A 13,971-nucleotide genomic window follows, 5' to 3' on the forward strand; every position below is an offset into this window, starting at 1 on the left:
ACATGTATATGTATAGAATTATAGTTAACCATTACATGAAAGTTATGTTATAAAATGTATATATTTTACTTTGTCCTTTATTATACCTAATACATGTATCATGCTCTTCAGGATGAATAGATATAACTAATAGTATGGTCGTTTAATTATATTGCTTTATCTGAATACCATATACATGTACATATATCATACATGTATATTCCTCCCTTTTGGAAGTTTTTTTTTTAAATACGACTTATATATATATTCACACGCACATACTCATATAAGACATACAATAATAATTATAATAAATAAAGTAGATATGTATAGAATTATTGTTAACGATTGTACATGAAAGTTATGTTAGAAAATGTACATAATTTATTGTGTATTATCATATACAATGTACCTACTCATGCTGATCAGGATGAATAAATATAACTAACCGGAGTTATAGTATTTACGATTTATATTCTTATTGCATTGCTTTACCTAAATATCATACATAACAGTGCAATTAATTGCTTCATGAATTTTAAACGTTTCTCGAAAACGTTTTTCAAAAAACACAAATTTCATGTTTTTCAACTTGTTTAAAATTTAAACCCAAAAAATTTTACGTTTTGAGTTTCACAATATCAACTTGTGAAATTCATAATTTCAACTTGACGAAATTGAGTGGCTATATACGGAAGCTTCAAAAGGGTCACCTTTACGCGATCTTTTGTGAGAAGATTTACGCAAGTTAAAAAAATTTAAAAGGCGTCTAAAAGGCATGATATTGTTCAGTGGTTTTCGCAAAAAATGATTCCGGAATAAACGAAAAATTCTAGCTAATTTGGCAAAATGGTTTTGTTTGCATAATACAGGAACATTGCACATGGACGAGTAAAATTTTTAGACGAGAAATTTAATAAAAGTTTTCTTTTTCGAAAAACATGTAGAGGGCCAATACGTGATTGCATTTAACTTTCTCGAAAAAAAATTTGACCTGACGCAATTTAACCAAAAATACATTACACCTTGTCGAAAAAATGTTGATGCTATTCCCCAAAACATTTCATTTAAAGGGAAAAATATTTTTTTGCGCAACTTCGCTTTAAAGGTGAAGTCGGGTTTTTTCTTTTTATTTTTGTCGAGAAATCTATATATTAATATAAAAAAACAGGGGCTTTTTGCACGCCCGGGTGGGGAGTGTAATTATCCGCTGTGAATAATTTGCAAAATTATCATACACGTTTAAAAAACCCTTTTAAATACTTATTTAAAAATTGTTTTACTAAATTTTAAAAATAAAACCCTTCCCTTTGTTAAAATATTTTAAAAAAATGGTTTTTTAATGATATAAATTTTCGGTTTGATTAAATATCCACCAACATGAAAATTAAATTTTATTATGTGTTGGGGGGCGTAAAGGGTCAACGCGCACATTGTTTTAACAAATTCAGGGTGTTAGTTGTGTGAATGTTTTCCTGGAACACGAAGTACTCTAACAAAAACGGATATTACTTGTTTACACACCTTTAATTTTATTAGTTATTTTTTGGGACAGGTTTATCGGCCCAATAAACGTTGTCCCCTAAAAACACAGCCCCAAAGGTGGGGGTTTTAGGGTTTGCAAAAAACCCAAATTTTATATTGGGGCCAAATACCATGACAACAATCTTTAAAACTAATTTTTATAATATTTTTAAAATTTACTGCAATTTCCCCTTTTGTTATTAGAGAAAAAATTTTGAGTTTTTTCTTTATACAGGGCCCAAAAAACTATAAAAACGTCACGATTATCCAATGAAAAGGGGACTTTTACAAACTTTGCAGTTTTATAACAAAACAAATATTGAAATAATTGTAAAAATTCAAAAGTCAATTTTGGGTTTTTTTAAAAAGGAAATGTTAAAAATTGATTGTCAGTCCCCCAAAAGAAGGAATGCAGTTTTTAAAATTAAAACCCTTCCTTTTCCGCCCAAAAGGGAATTTAATGGCGAAAAAAATAAAAATTTTGAAATCAAAAAAAAATAACCACAAAGCCTTTTTTTAAAAAATCGGGGCCGGGCCATTTTCTTTTTTTTTGGTTACAAAACAAAAAAATCTTATTTTTTTTTGACCCAATTTCTTTTTTCCCAGAAAATTGATTATCTTATAAATTGTTTAAATTTAAAAATATTTTTATGTTTTTTAAATTTTACATTACATACAAATAAAAAAATTTTTACCAAAGCCATTTTTTTTGTTCCCACCCCTTTACTTTTTTTTAAATTTTAATAGTTCGTACAAAATATAAAACTTGGGTTTGGATTTTCAGACTTATTTAATTATGCACATCTTTCTATTTGGTTGTTCTTACTTTGCCTACCGTTTTCAAAAAATTCAAGGGTATTAGTGGAAACTTTTACTTTTAAACCTGGGTTAAAACTTTGTGCAACTTTTACTTGCAAATTGGTGAATACCAAAAATATAAATTATCCCAATTCAAAATTACAGTGAGTCTGTTAAGAACTTTTAATACTAGATTTTTTTTTTTAAATAAAGTTTCACGGAGCTAGTAATTCAGCTATATTGCTTTTTAGTATTTGTGTCCAACTTACTTGCCACCTCAACCTTTTGGGTTCGATCCCGCAAGAATACTTAATATTGCCTTTATATGAGGAAGATACTTCTAACTAATTTAGCGGAAAACGTCACTCGTTCCCGTTCGTGCTGAATTTAATGTACGGAGTGGCACCTGAGGTCTTTCTTCACCAGTAAAACTGAAAATTTTAATTGTTCCTGACGAAAAAATCGAACAAAAAATATATTTGTAATAAGACCTGCATCTTTTGTATATATGTTGTGTAAGTACTAGCGTTATAACAATTAAGAATAAACAATTTTTTGGTTTATTTTTAGGTTATGAGAAATTTAATTTTTAGTTCTGTCTTTTTGGGAAAGGGGTTTTCCGAATGCGGTGTATAAGACATTGGAACTGCAATAAAAAGAAAGAAAGAAAACTACGCAGTACTAATTAATGATTGTAAAATTTATTCGCTTAACAGAAAAAAACAAAATTTTGGCCTGACTGACTGGGTTTTTGGAACGACACTTTGGCTGCAGCAATCGTTAAAGATTTACTTGTTTTGAGCGAGTTAATCCCTGGAACTCATACCAACAATCTAACTTGATTATTTTAAATGACGCGCATTCAATGTATTCGATAGATTAAGCCCCGGAATAAAAAATTTAAAAATTTAAAAATTGGGTCATCTACGGTACGTGTAGGGTTTTGTGTAACAGGGTGTGTCGTTTATGTAAAATTGTGTTTTTTTTAATTGTTTTTGGGTCCCCGGAAAAAAGCATGAGATCATTTCCTTTTCCCTTTTCTGCGGGCCTTTTATCTTTTGCCACGGCATACTGAATAAGGGCAATAAATTGCCCTTTAAAAGTCCGGCCCCATCTACATTTTCCCAATCCCTTGAATTCCCCCTATATCCCTTATGACCAAAGGGCCCAAAAAAATAAATTTTAAATTTGTCATTCATTATAGTGTTTTTTGTTTTATGAATTAAATTTTTTCCAACTATGTTTTAATATAAAAATTTTTGAAAAAGATTTTACGAAAAATTTACACAGTTAAAATTACACTAGTTTAAAATACGCCGGGGCATTCACCCGGGGAAATTGGCAAATCCCCTTTTTAAAAAACCGCGATACAATGCGATCCCTTTGAATTTTTTTTCAAAAACAAATTCCCCCCTTTCCAGCCCTACTTTACCGAAAAGTTTTGCAGAAATGGGAATGCTTTAAATAAAACCCCGTGGAGATCTTTTTAATCTAATGTACTTTTTTTAAAACCTTTTGAAAAAAAGGGGTTTTTTTACAATTGAATTGCAAACTTGAAAATCCTGTTAAAACCACTAAAAAATCCCGGTTTAAATTGTTGTGTTAAATTTTAACGCCAAAAATTTTCCTATTACATCGCTATTAAAATTTCGTTGTTACAAAACCAAAGAAATTTAGAATCAAATAAAAATTATTTTTAAACATTTGATTTTTCATCTTTTATAACATCAGCCGGCCGGGTTTTAAACCAAAAGAAAAAGTTCGGCCCATTTTTCCTTCGTTTTTTCTAGTGTTTTTAGGTGAATTTCAAAAAGCATTTAAATTGGCGAAAAAACGCTTTTGTTTTTTTTTTTTCCATTTAGAAACCCAGTGGGGGGTTCAAGCTGAAGTTTTCCCCGGGAAAATTTTTTTAAAAATTTTGAATCAGTTTTTTATACGCTTGTCACCCTTTTCATTAAAAAAACATGTTTTATAACCTTATTATAGGTATTATACACCCTAGGGATCACAATTGGTTTGTTTTATAATTTTTTTGATGAAACAAATCTGTTTACTTTTTGACTTTTTTTTTTCTTTTTTTTAAAAAAAGGCAGAAAAAAATAATTTTTTTTTTTTTTTTTTTTTTTTTTTTTTTTTTTTTTTTTTTTTTTTTTTTTAAACCATTTTAATATGTTTTTCATAAAACCATTTTTAAATATGCTTTTGAATTTCCCCTTTAAATCATTTTAAGGGCCGCCAAAAAGGGATTTCAAAGAACTGCTGACCCCAATTTCTTCCAAAATTTTAATTTTATTTTTTTGCTATAAACTCTGTAAAATTTCCCTCAAAAAATTTATGAAAAATATGAAAGAATTTCCTGATTCCCAGGGGAAACCAAATTAGCAAAAATTTTAAAAACCTTCAAAGTTTTGGAGCTTAAAATATTTGATATTTTCCGAAATTGTTGGTAGACCTCTCCCGGGGTTTTTGGTAAAATCATGTCCTGAGATTTTAAAATAAAAGCCCCAAATGGGTTTTTTAGTTTTTACAAAGAGTTTTTAAAAGGGAAAAATTAAAAAACCCCTTTTTTACAGAAAAAAAAAGCTGCTTTTGGGATTTCGGGGAAAATTAGCACTGTCGGGTGGCCCTTCAAACCTTTTTGTTAAAAATCATGACCCTTTGGGAGTTAAAGGGCCCCCAAACTTGGGGTCACTTAGAAAGGGTTTATAGATTTAAAATACGGGAAAAATTTCAAGTTTTTTATTTCCAAAAACAAAAGGCCCCGGGGGTTTTAGTTTTTTCTAGTTACGTCTACTATACGTTTTTTAAAAACATAATTTTTTTGGGTAAAAACGACCACACCCGAGAGACAAATTTCCGAAAGGAATTTTAATAAAAATTGTCCACTTCATCATGAAAGGACTAAGTTTAAAAATTTTTTAAAGTATTTTTCCCAAAGTAAATCTCTGTTAAGATTTTTTCACTTCAGGGCCCCGATGGGAAAAAATTGCACACCACCCCCCGGTTGTTTCTAAAAACTTAAACATTTTTTAAATAACGGGTTTCACCCCTCTACTCCTAACTGATTTTTGCCCCACAACATCCCTAGGGGCCCAAAACCTTTTAAAAATAACCAATAAAGGTGCCCTTTTTTTTTTGGATTTTAAATTTTTAATTTTTTTCCCTTTGCCGGGGAAACGTCAACATTTCAAATTTAAAAATATCTTAAAAAAATTTTTAAATATTTTTTGTCTTCCCCTTAAACAAATCATTTAATGGACCTCATGGGGGGTTAAGGGTAAATTTGGTTTTGGCCCTTAATTAAACTTGAATACCGGGTTTAAGCAAAATTCAGGGCCCCATGGCCCTCTTGAAATTTATTTTTTTCTTCAAAAATATCTTTCATTTTAACTTCGTAAGTCAATGATATTTTGGGGGGAGACAAGTTTTTTTTCTAACAAAAAAAAAAATGAAAAAAACAAAAAAGAGCATCTAGTTTCTTTTACGAAACATTAACAGGGCTTTTTAAAAAGTACTGAAAACCAAAAAAAAATTCTAAAAACAGTATAACTAATAATTTGTGCTCATAAAATTTAAAAAGGGATTTAAAATTAAATAAAAGTGTTTTTTTAAATTTCATTAAAGTGTTTAAGGTACAGATTACTTTCCGGGGAATCTAGAACAAAGAGCCAACATATGCACCATATTGGGATGGAAGAAACCCAAAAATTCCTTTTTTTTTGGGATGTTTTTCCTTTTTTTTTTCGGGGGATGGGGGTGTGACAGGGCAGGAACAGTGTTTTTCCTCATTTTTCAGGTAAAAAATTGTGGGAAAAAGTGTTTAGTTGATTGCTATTATTTTTGATTTTAAATTCTGCCCCCCTAAAATCCCCTTTAAACCCCTAAAAACCCTTTTTTTTTTTTTTAAAATTAAAAGGGTTGGGGTACTCCTTATTTTTAGTAAAGCATGCTTTGGGCTGCAAGGGCTTTGGAATTGTAAGGCTCTTTTTCACGCACAATTTCAAACAATTAGGGAAAAAAAAACATTTATAAAAAAGCTGGTTTAACAGGGTCAAATTTATAGGTAAATTTGGTTTAGATTTTTTAATAATCCCTGGGGAAATTGGGCTCATACACTTTTTGTTTTAAAAAAAATCCAAAAACCCCTCTATAAAAAAAATTTTGTAACAAAATAGGACAATTTAAAAAAAATTTACCCTTTATGACAAAAGTCATTTTTTTGGGGTTTAATGTCAAAATTTATATTTTCTAATTTTTAAAGGGGGGTCTCCTTAAAAAATTTCATTTCAAGGCAAATGTAGGTTTTCGTTTTAAATTTAAATGGGGGTTGCGTTTTAAATTTAAAGGGCCCCCTTTCCTTGGGGGATCTTGTTTATTTATATTTTTTCATAATCAGATTTTCAAGTGCAAATTTTTTATACTAATAAATTTTAAAAGCAATAAAATAATGAAGGGTTTGGGGGCCAATTAAAAAATTTTTTTACCAACATTAAAAAGGAAATTGTGCATATTATAAAAGAATAAAGAGTTTTTTTTCTTCAAAAAGGGCCTGCGTGGTTATTCTGTCAGTTTTTAATTGCAAAATCGATATCTTTTATTTCTATTTTCATTTTTTTTTTCATCTTTTCAAATTTAAAAAATTTTGTTTTGTACTGAAAATTTTCTGAAATTCATTAAATTTTTTAAATTTTTTAAAAAAAAAATTTCGAAAGATTTTTTTTGTGGGTAGAGGTTGTTATTTTGGGTTTTTGTTTTTCCCTCCGGGGGCATTAATTGAATCCACCGATTAAAAAAAGTATAGCCATTTTTTAAAAAATTTTAAAAATTTTTAATTTCTTTAAAGGGCAGGTCATTTGGAATCAAGTTTTTTCTTCATAATAATCGTTTTTTAAGTTTTTGCCCCAAAAAATATTGGGGTCCTTTTTTATTTAAATCAATAAATTCTTTTAAAAAAAACAAAATTTAACCCAAAGTTAAAAATTTTTGGACGGGGAACGGGAAACTATGATTTATAAACTCGAAAACTGTTTTGGTTTTGTAAAAAATCATCTTTTAAAACTGTTCTGTACAATAAAAAAATCATAAAAAACAAAAAAATTTACAACCCGTTTAAATTTTTAACTTTTTTTTGTAGAAAGATTGTGTCCCGACATTTTGCAATCCTTTTTTTGTTTTTATGTTCCCAAAGGGGTATACAAATTTTGAACTTTTCCGTCCCCGTTCGCAGTCCCGTCCAGGGTAAAAATATCGGTTTTTAAAAGGATAGGAAGGACATATGCAACAAAAAATTTTTTTTTGACCCTTTTTTATTCCGCCAAGCTTTTTTTGGCTTATTTTCTTTTATTTGGCTTAAAGAACAATAAGGAAACACTCCGTCCGAAAATTTTTAACATTGGGAAAAACCCTTTTGGCCTTAAAAATTTTATGTAATTTTCCCCTTTAAATACCCTATATATACATAACAGCCATTTTGGGCAAAACTTTCCCCGTTGACTTATAATTTTATAACCCTGAGCCATGAATGCCTTTTTACCTTTTTTCCCAAAGCGAATCGGGGGCATTTTTCATCTAAATACTACAATTTAAAAAAGGAAAAAAACAGAATTTTTAAAAGAAAACTCAACACTTTAAAAGAAAATTTTTAAAAAGCTGGGAGGCCGGGTTTTAAAGAGCCTGTTCGTGGACAGTATGGAAGTGCAAATTCCCCGGGCCACCCCCTCAAAGCATCGGCTTTTGGAAAAATCAACAATTTTAAACGAAAAAGGTTTAAAATTTGAAATTAAAAAAAAATCCGCGATGTGGTTTTATTTTATACGGCGGTTTTTATAGAAGGGTTCAATTGACCCCAAGTAGTGCCATTGCCCCTGAAAAAAAGGGGCCCCCATGGTCCCCCAATAAAAAAAGGTGTGCCCTAAAGAAAAAAACAATGGGGGACTTAAATTAAAAAAGAATTTGAAAGGGGACTGGGGTTATTTAAAGCCTGCAAAATCAGGACAAAACAAACCAAAAAAAAATTTAAAAAACCCGGCGACATTTCCCTAAGGGGGGGCTATATTCGTTTCCCTTTCCATTTTAAAAAAAAAACAAAAAACAAAAAAAAATAAACCCAAGGAGGGCCCTAACTTAGATTTTTCAAAGAAATTCTTACATTGACGAAACAGGGGTTTTTTCAAAAATTTTATTGCCACCCCAAGTTTTTGGGAACCCTGTTTTGGGGCCCCCCCAAAATTGTGCAAGACTTAGTTAGGAGTTACGGTCCCTTGATTTTTTCCCAAATTTTCTGAACCCATAATTTGCCTTTTGATTGAAAATTAAAGAATATTTAATCACCTAGTATAGCTCTAGTTAACCCCGTCCGTAAAGGGGGTTAAAAGGGCGAATTGGGCTTCTAATTCCCGTTACTCTCTGGCGTGGGGTTTGATCCCGGGGATCTTTGGGTTTTTAGGGGGCAGCAAGGTAGTCTTTTACGGGTAACTTTTCCAGGAAAGAAAGGTTTGGAAAATTTTCCTGCCTTATGACTGAAATACTGGGTTTGGGGGAAAGCGTAAAAATGAAAGATACAAAAAAAACAAACAAAAAGTGATAGCCCCTAGTCAGTAGAATTTTTCTCAACCCTTTTTAAAAAATACGTTTCCCGTTTTATTTATTTCCCGTACAAATGTGCCAAATTGACATTAGATATGTTTTTGATGTTCTTAATCTACTGTTACATTCGAAACATGTATTTCAATAATTGAAAGGAGTTTGACACATTTCCATTCTATGACACTTTGACAAACATCAAATATATCTGCATGTGCATAATACAAAAGAATAAGAACAACTCCACATGGCCTATTTACTTCCCTTATCACATACCCCCATATACCATTTTTTAAAAAATTATACCAAATCAAATTTAAAACTAATTCTTTTAGTAAAACTTATAAAACGTTGATAAAATGTTTGATAAAACTTCGCTTTCTTGGGTTTTGCAAATTTCAGTTTTTGAAAAATGTGCATTTTAAACCCCGACAAAATTTCCCCCAAAACCCGCACCTTTCGGGAGGGGGTTCATCGGTATTTTCCCCAAGCCCGATTCTCCAAACCCTTTTTTAGAACAAATTTATTTCAAAAGATTAATTTTGTAAAAAAAAACATCATCGGGTGATTATTCATCATGTTTGGGTTTTACAAGTTACATTTCTCTTGAAAAAAAAGTTTTTTGAAAATGGTATTTTTTAACCAGGTTTTTTAAAAATTTGTCAAGATGAAAGGCCTTAAAACAAAATCTAAGGATTCGATAGCAACTGAAACGGGTTTTTTATCAAATAGGTTTTTTTCTTCTAATCTTTAAAAAGTTTCCCCAAGAAAAAAATAAAGTTTCTCATAAAAAAACCAAAACAGTTCAATCCTTATTTGTAAATTGATCCCAAAAGAATTGGGGAACCCCCGACTTTCTATCAGTAAATTTAAAAAGTTTTTTCAAAAGGACAGTTTTCAAAACCCCCCATCAACCCTTAAACCAAATTTTTGGTACATGACCGTGTTTTTTTTACATTTATTCATGAAATAAAATACAATAAAGCAGAGTTTCATTAGAAAAGGGGCAGTTTCAACCCTAAATTTTTTTCGGGAAAACCCCTCAAAAGCGCATGAATTGAAAAATTCCAAAAGGTTTTTAATTTGTTAAAATTTTACGACCGAATTACGAAAATTTGGGTCTCGGGTTAAAAATTTTTGTTTACGTCTTAATAGTCTTTTCTTTCCCGTTTTATACTCCACAAAGGGGGCTCCCCGGGATTTTGATATGCTCTGATTCCAAAAATTAAAAAAAAGCATTCTTCCCCGCTGCTTGGTAAAAACCCAGTCCGAATTCCCCTCTCGATGTACCTTTTACATTCCACGAGCAATATCCTCTGGGGTTTCTTTTTTCACGTTACGCAAGAATTCCCAAAAGTTTAAGCATTAAATTTTTTTTTGTTTATGAAAATTACGAAAATGAAAGAAAAAAACAAAAAATTTTCCCGTCCCTTTTCCAAAATACGCAAAAATTTTAATTTGGAAAGGTTTTTTCAGAAAACGTATAGCCTATGGGTCATCTGGGGGTTTTTACCATAGAAAAATTTTTATATTTAACGGGCCCAAAAAAGTACCTTTAAAAATTAAAAAAAATAGCAATTTAAATTTCAGGGAAATTTTTACAGAAAACAGACATTCAATAAAAATTAAAACCCTACTTTGCAAAGAATAATTTCCTTATACTATTTTCCATTTAAAATAACTAAAAAATCATATGGAAAGACTAACCCACAATTATGATGACGGGCGAAAACGGGCTAAAATTAGACTTCTATGCGACTGTTACTACTTCTCCCCAAATACTTAATTACTTTCGGCACTTAACTATTTTGGCTACCCACCCCGACTAAAAAAACTTTTATATCTAAATCCCACTGCCCCTCTGCCGCTACGCCTCAAATTGGGCCCTTAAAAGCTAATATACGCCCCAAAGAGACTTTACGGGTTTTTTAAGGGAAATTTTAAAACAAACAACAATGACTCTTTTTAAAAAAAACCCACACGTATATAAATAATAACAAAAATAAATAGAACTTTCTTAAATGCAAAAATTTTTTTAAAATGTTTCGAATGCGTAGTTTTCATGTGACGTATTTTTGAAAGTAGGTTTAACCCTTTCCCTATAAAAACATTTGCTCAAAAAGTGACAGTTTTCAAAGTCGAAGGGAAAGGAAAAGTTCGAAAAGAATTTGGGTTTAAATTTTTGAAGTAATGTTAAAAAAATTTTTTGTAATTTAGTAATTTCTTTATGTTGCCTTCGAAAATACTCCCCCTTTTCTAGAAATGCATAATTTTTTGTTTGATGGGTCAATTTTTCCCGGAAAGGTCAGTATGTTTTATTTGGGCAAAACTAGTAGGCAAGATCCAATTCCCTTTTTGTGTGAAAAATAGAGCTATGTCCCCCGAGTAAATTTTTTTTAATTTTTTGGGTTTAAAAAAAAAGGGCGCAAGGGGGAAAATATGGGGAATAAAAAGGGTGAGTAAAAATGGGTACCTTTTTTCTTCCAACGTTTTCACAAATGGGGATTAATTTTGGGGGATTTTAGTTTTTTAGTTTAAAATTTTCCTTTTTTTTAATGGAACTAAATTTTCAACACCTTCAAATTTGAGAAGAAAAATTTCATTTTAAAACCTTTGCATCAACGAGCGTTCTAGCAATAGTAGGCCTGTTGATAGCCTTTTTTGGGAGCCATGAATTTTATTTTCCAATTTTTTGTAATGGTTTTTAAAATTTAAAGCAAAAACCCAAATTTTTTATAATTTTTTCCCGCAAAATTTTTTCAAAAATTTTTTTTATCATTCTTGGAAGAATTTGGTAACCCTTTGATTTTTTATTTTTCTTCTTTGTCCTTTTGTAGATTTCAGTAAAACCAAATTTTTTATTTTAAATTTTGAATTTAGAAATTTAAAGTATGAACTTTTTAAAACTTAGAAAAATTTTAAAAGAGGGGCCCAAAAAAAAATATGGCATTTTCAATTTTTTTTCATTTTAAACATTTGAATGTATTCTGTTTTCTTTTGGCCTATGGCTTTGGCGTTTACCTAGAAGAGGGAGATTTGAAAGTTCGTTTTTCCCAACCCGGGTGGGTGAGGTAGTCGGGTTAAAAATGCCCCCCCTTACATTATATAGGGAAAAGATTAAATTTTAGAGATATTGTGGGGTGAAAATGGTTTTCCAAAAGCAAAAAAGCTGACCTTTTCAATTTGAGGAAAAACCCATAGTTTAAAAAAAGTCTTTTTCATTTTCCCTTTTTAACACTCTGCCTTGGGTTTTTTTTAAACTAACGGACAAAGGCCTTTTTTGCATTTTAAGAAAAAAGGGGAATTTACCCTCCAACCCAAGGGAAACGAGGCCCCCGGTAACCAAATCCCAAAACCCATCTCAAAAACCCGAAACCAAAATCGGGCTCATGTTTTTTGTCCCAAATTTAAGAATTTTTCCTGATACACTATTATCGTTATGAATATGTAGTGGGAAAAGTAATAATGTCCAAAAACTAAAAATGGGCAATTTTAAACCATTAAAAAGGGGGCCCTTTTTCCCGTTATTTAAACCCCCTTTACCCCTCGTTCCCATATGCCAAAATTTTTTCCCTTTTACTTTTTTCTTACCAAAATTTTAAAAAAAGATTTAAAATACAATAAATTGAGGAGTGTCCCAAAAAAACTCAAATAGGGATTTTAGGTCAAAAATTCCGACCCCAAAACCCAAATAATTATTTCTTAAGATATGTGGGAAAATAGGGAACTAACCAGAAATTTTTTTTCGAAATTTTGGATATTTTTTTCTCCTTTAAGGGGGCCCCTTTTTTCTCCCAATTTGGGCCCACCACCTTTTGGGGTGGATGATAAAGGCCCGTAAACCCCCTTAAAACGTTAGTTACACTGACGTAAGGTATCGGTTTATTTTTTTTGATTGTTTTGAAAGGGTTTTTAATTAACGAAGTATCTTAAAAAGCTCGTAAAGTTTTCGGGAAAAAATGACCCCCAAAAGCATCTAAGTTACGTTAAAGAAAACCAAAAAAAAAAGTACATGCTTGAAAAAAAGGGTTTTACATGGGATTGCCGGGTTTATCTTTCAAAGGGAAAAAAAAAGGCGATATTTTTTGTTGTTAAAAACCTAAACCCCCCCGAAACAGAGAGTCCCTCGTTTTTTTCAGGGATAGAAAAACTATGTCTGATAACATTTAATTTTTGACCTTTGTGCTGAAAAAGGTTTAGGGGTTGGAAAAAAAACCGAAGGAGCCAGTCGCTTCAGGTTCTTTTACCAAAATTTTGATAGCTTTGCGATATTTTCGGGTAACCCGGAAAATTTCCCGTCTGTTTTTAGCGGGCGTCATGGTGTTAAGCTTAACTCCCCCCTTTTAAGCCGTTCGCAGTTTTTTTGTCTCGAGATTCCCGTCTAAGATTTACGTTAAAAGACAATTTCCCCGATTTAAGGGAAAGCAAAAGTTAGATGATATCAAGACGGTTTTTCCCAAAATTTGCCGGTTTCGAATTTTTTTGGTGCGGTGGAAAGGGACTTTTTTCCTTATGCCAAACAGAGGACGAACATTTTTAAAGTAATTGCAACCCGAAAAGGATTTTATTGGGTTTTAAAATGCAGGGAAAATGGGGATTCACAAAACATTTTTCTTGGGAAAAAATCCGGGGGGTACGTGTGTTTTTTTTTTCAAACCTTTTTTTGGCATTAAATTTAAAAAAAGAAAAATTATTTTTGGGTTTTATTTATTTAATGATAATATTTATTTTTAAAACAGTTTAAAAAAATTTAATATTTTATTCAAAGCCGTCACTCAAACGATGACTAAAATAGCTTTTTGAACTTGACTTGGCTGCGCTTTTTTTTGATTCCCTTAACTTTAAATTTTTATGGAAAAAAAATTGTAAAATTTTGTTTTTTTTGCCCCCCCGTTAGTGGCGGGCATTTGATTTTCCCTTTTTCCCTCCGTCCGTCCCTTCCCTCGTCCTTCCCTCCGTCCGTTCACTTTGTGTCGCACGTTTAAATCCCAAAATATTTTACCTAAAAAGTCATGAAAAATTTACAGGAAAGTTTTATCAGAGTGTAGTTGTGCCCGGGGTTTTTTTTGTCTGGGGTTTTTTAGTATT

The sequence above is a fragment of the Ruditapes philippinarum genome, unplaced genomic scaffold (genome assembly GCF_026571515.1).
Source record: "Ruditapes philippinarum isolate M1 unplaced genomic scaffold, ASM2657151v2 ctg8566_1_1_1_1, whole genome shotgun sequence".
NCBI lineage: Eukaryota > Metazoa > Mollusca > Bivalvia > Venerida > Veneridae > Ruditapes > Ruditapes philippinarum.